Consider the following 7,476-nt stretch of genomic DNA (forward strand, 5'->3'; position numbering starts at 1 on the left):
AGTATTTATATAAAAAAATTGAGATTTTTATTATTATTTTATAATACATTTTCATATATTTATATTAGAGTACAAGTTAAAAAAATATTACTACTTATTTAAATAACTTTTGATCCAGATGGTTAACTGTCTCTATTTTTTTTGTATTATTATTAAATGCAATTTAGAATAGTCTGTAATTTTTTCAATTAATTTTTAACATATTGCATTTGCCTTACAACCTCCTTAAGCGGCAAAAGGATGCAACAGAAAATAATAAAATGTATTATTTTATTATAGTTATTTAAATAAACTTTATTTTTTAAATGTTATCAGCAAGAAATATATAACTTTATTTATTAACAATAAAATCAATTATAAATCGTTTCCAATATTACTTATTCGTTATTTTAAAATAGTTAGTTATAGAAACATATAAATCAGATAGTTCATAAAATATTGATTGCTGCGTGATATAAAGATTAATAACCTTTTACTAATATAAGAATTAACAATTTATTACACGTATAAAGATTAACAATCTCTTTTAACGAATTAACAATTTTATTCGCCTTTTAAACGTTGCCCGTTATTCGAGTAGTAATTTTTCAGAGAGCAGAGTCGCGGGGCAGGATGCGAACGATTAAATCGGCTTTTCATCAGAGTACGGACGCGCGCGTACGAGCGAGAAAAAGCAGTTAGTTCCCCTTTCGTGTCTGATCGAACCGACGCCAGAGCCCAAACGTGCACGAGACAGCGAAAGCACTCGAGAAAATCTCTCGCGCTCGTCCGGCGAGCAATCGATTGCTGAAGAAAAGCGTTCGCGAGAACGCCACCGCTCGTCGACAAACAACCGTGGACCTGCGAGGTTTGCCACGGTACGTAGGCACACCTATTACTCGCTCTTTCACGGAAGCACGCTAAATCGAAATTCGAAATCCCGTGCGAGGCGGTGCGCTGGTATTGCTGTAAGTGCCGTCGGAGAATGTACACGATATAAAACCGCGATAACACAAAATGTATCGACAAGCGCGATAGCACGCTTTTTCGCACTTCAATAAATTTCTCATTATCGATGTTGCGTGTTATTTGTCTCTCGACGGGAAACTTATACATATACATAAACTTGTTGATTTCTTTTGAAGAAATACACGGAAAAATTTCAGCTTTACTGAAATATTTATAAATTTAGTTAGATATATATATATATACAGACCTGAAAATAATTATATTAGACCATTAAAATAATTCTAGAACGCCCGAGCATATGATTAGCAACGCTGTAATAAGTTTTGACATTTTAGCAATCAACTTCAAAATTATTTGTATCTTAGAAACGGTTGAGTGTTCGACAATATGTTCCAACAATTATTAATTTTAATATACTTTAAATACAAGGTGGTTAAAAATATTCAGCATTTATATGGTCGATATATAGATATATACATCGTACTGAGTAAGAAGCCTTAATAAACATAAATCGAAAGCTCAACCGTCTCTGAAATATAAAGCAAACTTGTACTAAAAGTAGTTATATCACATGAATATCTACTGAGTTATTTCAATAAAACAAAGTATGATCTCTTTCCTTCCTTCCTCTAGTATCTTTCAATATAACTTTAAGCAAATATATATTTTTACTTAACAATATGAACAGACTTGACATCAGCATTATATAAATATATCTTAATGACACAAATAATAAATTTAATTATTTTAGTTTAATGTAATTATGTGTTTAAAATTGTAGAACTAAACTTTTTCATAAGAAAATTTGATACTTGAGTGGTAGATAAAATTATTCATTATCATTTAAGTGCACTTTGAGAATCCAAATTACTTTTTTAGTAAAAAGTTCATGACAATGATGAGAAATGTTAAAGATGCTCTCTCTTATAAAGAAATTTGATAGAGAGTATTTGCGATGGCAATCAACTAGAAGCATTCTGTCATATACCGTTCCATTCTAAATTGTTCGTCGTTCAATTAGCATGCATATATAGGATAACTATGGTTGCTTTTACTTCGACATTCGACCTAGTTTCGTTTTGAAGTAGAAATATCGGGATGTTAATTAATTCGGCAAACAATAACGGAGATACACTTTGCCGGGAATGCTTTTTAATTATTTTTCATGTGCCGCAGACCGAGTTAATGGGAAGAATACAATTTATCTGTATGTATCAGATATACTCAACCCGCAACTTTATCTTCTATAATTTAAACAGACAAACCTATTACATCAGTCCAATTGCATCCACGCCTAACTTTCATGTTATGTAACTGCCAGAAATCGATATCCTCTTATTCCTATGTCACAAATACTACAGACTGTAAGTAATTATAATAAATCAAACTGTATTCCACATTATTCCATATTATTTGATGCAAATAAAGACACATACGCATTAAATTCACGGAAGCTTTTATAAATTAGTAATTTATTTCACATATTAATTACAAATAATTTTAAATAAAACAACAGAAATGTAAGTAAATATTATTTGAAAAATATAAAGAATGAGTTAATACTAATTTTTAAAAAATTATTATTATTGCTATAATTATAATTCTATTCAGTTTCTAAAATTATTATTTTTACTGTAGTAACAATATTATTAAACCAATTGCAATCAATGATGAGGCACAAATCTTTAATAAAATTATTTTTAAAATGCAAAACTATAAAAAATAAAATTATAAAAATGTTTTAACAAATTTTTCAATTAAATTTTCCTACATTTTAAAATTGTTCAAATTTTAAATATAAAAATTAAATATAGAAATACTATTTAAATACAGTTTAAATAGAGAAATTACAATATAATAATCTTGTTAAAACGTTTTATCAGCAAACACATTTAAATATGTATGCATCTGTTTTACTCGATTAAGTTTTACATAAGTCCTCGATCCACGCTAACTCCAATGCACCGTGTTTCATAACTAGTTCTTCCTGGCAAAACTCGTCTCAAAACTGTTCTACTTCAATTTCCGTTTTCCGGTCTGCATGGTCTGTAGGTATGTTTTGGCGTTTTGGCCCATATTTCTAACAGAACTTGAGACAGCTATTACTACTGCTAAGCTATTGGCGAAAATTGTGACGAAGAGCCCGAAATGTTTCCTATTGTGAATCTCTCGTCTAATTTCGAAAATATTAAATCATGCTTTTATTTATAGTTAAAATTGCATTCATCTAAGTGTGGCTGAATCTATATAATTTCGTTAATATAAATAAAAGATCTTAAACTTTTATACTTGATTATTTATATAATTAATTAAATCTTCTTTTTATTTTCCTATATGTTGCACGTTAAAAGATATTACGTAGAAAAGCTACAGAATATTATCGATTTGTTCCACGAAATATGTATGATTAAATAACGGTTATGCTTTTTGATTGCGATTCGTAGCGAGTGTGCACAAGGATATTGCGACGGAAACCCTTGGCAGGACAGATGTCGATGTTCACGCGCGCTATCTCGTTCTTCCCCAGAGAAAGGGGAAGCACGAAATAAAGAAAGGGAGAATCAGCGCGACAAAGCCATTCGGGTTCTCTGATCGGTCAATAACGATTTCCCGGGAATATAAATGTCTCCGCGAGCAGCCAACCGACGCCGTTCAATTCGGAGTAGGTCCCGCTTTGCCTTTTAATCTTGTAGCTTCGCCTCTTTTAATCTCGTTCCATCGACCTGCCCCCTCCATAACCAACCTGTGCAATTTCTCCTTTCGCTCGTGTCCGTCGATCTAACCGGATATCCGCGATGGACGCTCTATGCGCTACGCAGAATCACGTATCAGTGGACACGACTCGTACAGCCAAGTCAGGATATTTTGCCGATACGCAGCATTTGTGATTTGAATCGATGTTTTATGATTATTTTCATGTACACAGCAACATGTCATCACTCCGTTGAAGAGTTATAGTTGAAATATAGTAAAAACACGAAAAAAAAACGAGAAACAAACGCGTATTTTTTGTTTATTCAAAGAATAAAGTTGATGCACATTTAAACTTTAAATTTTAGGAAAAATAATTAAAAATAATATAGTACATCGATATTATTAAATAACTTGTCATTTTAATATATGATATTTTATACTTATGATATACTTATTATTATATGATATACTTATGATATATGATATGATTATACTTATGATATACTTATTATTATAGGATAATGAAGCTTTCTAATCGCGTTCAATTAAATTTTTATTTTGTTTAATTCTATGACATATATGTATATATATATTTTTAACGTTTTATTTGACTCTTATATGTCCTTTACAACATTATTTGAAATTTTATAATATTTAAGAGTCCTACGAATCTTTTTATTGTTATTATATATAGGGTAAGAGTGTTGGGGGAATATGCCACACTTAAGCGAAATTAGATTTTTTAGTAATTATTTGTTTAATTTAAGATAACTTTACATACTGATCTTTTTCTTCCATCTTTTATCTATTATTTGTGTATAATTAGAATCGAATATATTCATTTTTTGTTATTAAAAATGAAGAAATACGAAAGTGCTGAGAAATGGGTAATACACCACCATGAGGGTAATATGCCACATACAAAAAAATACTAAATATAAGATTTTTTGGTGTCTTTTTTATTGCAAGAACACATTATTAATGATTTTTGTGATGAAAATTAACATTTGTAACATAATATAGGTAATATAAACAATATAAGGATATAAGTAATAACTTCGATAGATTAAGTTATACAACATGTAAAATAAACTTTGAGACACGTTTTTAATAGCATAAATATATCTTTCTACGAACAGTCCTCGTGAATCCATCCCAGTGAAAACGACTCAGTCAAAGTAATATCAATATGGCATCAAAACGGTCGTTTGTCGTCATAGCGTCAAAGAAATAGTTCAATATGACGAAAAATTAACACCATGTAGAATGATATCTTAAGTGAGGAAATATCATAGAAGAAGGTGAAAATCATTGTTTATAGAGAGATGATAATTTTAGTATTGTGCGAGAAATACAGTCAATATCACATTGACGTCAAAATGATCGAAAATAATCAAACTGTGTAATTTTTAATAAATCAATAAATTTAATTAAATCAATGAATAAATGCGATTTAAATTTCTCAAAAAATAAATTTAGATCGCACATCGTTTTCTAGGAGCAATTTAATTCAACTTTTTTGATCGTTAGCAAAACAAAACATTAATTAAATAAACATTTTAACTAAAGGAACAATGGTTTCGTTAAGTCTTGGAAATAACAATCGAAATTTTAAACATTATTTTAAACGGAAAATTAAGTACAAAATGTATGATAACAGCTTATTTAGCAAAACCGATTTAAATAAAACGTTTATACAATTGCTAAAAAAAACACTAAAATCTCTATCGAACTTGAAAAACTTTAATTAGAGTAAACGTTTTTTTTCACTCGATTTATTTTTTAATGTAATGTAAATGTAACGTAAATGTAAACGAAATGTAACGTAAATGTAACGTATATGTAACATAAGTGTAAAGGAAATGTAAAGGAAATGTAGGTAAAGGAAATGTAACGTAAATGTAAAGGAAATGTAACGGAAATGTAACGTAAATGTAACGCAAATATAACGTTGATGTAACGGAAATGGAACATAAATGTAACGTAAATGTAACGTAAATGTAATGTAAATTTAACGTAAATGTAACGTAAATGTAACGTAAATATAACGTAAATGTAACGTAAATGTAAAGGAAATGTAACGTAAATCTAACGGAAATATAACGTAAATGTAATATAAATGTAAAGGAAATGTAACGTAAATGTAAAGGAAATGTAAAGGAAATGTAACGTAAATGTAAAGGAAATGTAACGTAAATATAAAGGAAATGTAACGTATATGTAAAGCGTCATAAACATTAATGGGCTAATGAGAGTCACAGCTGCGGTAATTCGTGCGAAAAAGAAACAATTTTATTATGTATAATACTTATAGATCTAAACGTTTTGGCTCCAATTCGGGCCATCCTCAGTAATTCGAATAAATACAATATTCCTTTCTTCTTCCATGACTGGACAAGAGAGTGGCAAATCCATCAATCCATAAATCTTGTCCCAAGATAAAGGGAACGTTACTGTTGCAATGGATAGAGTGGAATATAGACAAAAAATGCTTGAAATGTTAGGGGAAAATAATACTTACGAAATTATAAAGAAAAATCCAGTTTGTAATCTAACTAATAAGTTGAGAGATCTCTTAACAAGGTGGAAGAAAAAAGAGCTTATCTCTCAACAAAATTATAATAATTTGTATGTTAGTGATGGAATTCTGCCATGCATTTATGGTTTACCAAAGATTCACAAACCAGATATTTCTCTCAGAGTTATTGTGTCCACCATCGACAGTACTCTCTATCCATTGTCCTTGTTTTTACACAAAATTATTTCTAAGGTTAGTGTTAATTCTCCTAGCTATGTTAAGAACAGTTTCCATTTAACCAGGATCTTGGACAATACATTTATTGAAGACAATTATACTTTGATTTCACTTGATGTAGTTTCTCTCTTCACAAATGTACCAATTAATTTAGCCCTTGACAGCATCTCTGACAGATGGCCTTCCATTTCTAAAATTTCTAACATCCCCAAAAATAAATTTTTTATCGCGTTAAGACTGGTTTTTGACTCTGCCTTTTTTTGCTTTGACAATGTAATTTATAGACAAAAATTCGACATGCCTATGGGTTCTCCATTGTCTCCGGTCATTGCTGATGCCGTGTTACAAGATTTAGAAATGAAAGCTTTGAATATGCTTAAATTCCACATTCCTTTATACGTTAGATATGTTGATGACATCGCTTTGGCAGTTCCTTGTGAAAGAACTTCTGAGATCTTAAAAGTCTTTAATTCCTTTCATCCTCGATTACAATTCACAATGGAGATAGGTGGCTCGACCCTCAATTTTTTGGACATCACTATAATTAATAATAACAATTCTTTAGAATATGACTGGTACCATAAATCTACCTTTTCTCGTAGATATCTTAACTTTTTTTCACAACATCCCCTATCACAAAAAAAGGGCACTGTTATGAGTATGATAGACAGAGCATTCTTGTTGTCTGTACCTAAATATCACAAAAAGAACTTACTTTTTGTTATTAAAACATTATTAATGAATGACTATCCGTTGGATTTTATTTTCAACACAATTAATGTAAGACTAAAATCATTATTACACAATAAGACTTTAAAACAAAATAATGACATTTTGATTCAAAATGACAAAGATGATATTGAAATCAAGACATGGTTCACGATTCCATACACCGAGGGAATTGATGGAAAATTTAGAGAGGTTGTGAGGGATTTAAATGTAAATTTATCATTTTATAGCCTCAATAAACTTAATTGTTTCATCAGACCACAGAAGGATCGCCTACACAATTTACAAAAAAAGAATGTAATATATAAAATTAACTGCAGAGATTGCGATGCGTCTTACGTTGGCCAAAC

The sequence above is a fragment of the Trachymyrmex cornetzi genome, unplaced genomic scaffold (assembly GCF_001594075.2).
Source record: "Trachymyrmex cornetzi isolate Tcor2-1 unplaced genomic scaffold, Tcor1.1 scaffold782, whole genome shotgun sequence".
Taxonomy (NCBI): Eukaryota; Metazoa; Arthropoda; class Insecta; order Hymenoptera; family Formicidae; genus Trachymyrmex; species Trachymyrmex cornetzi.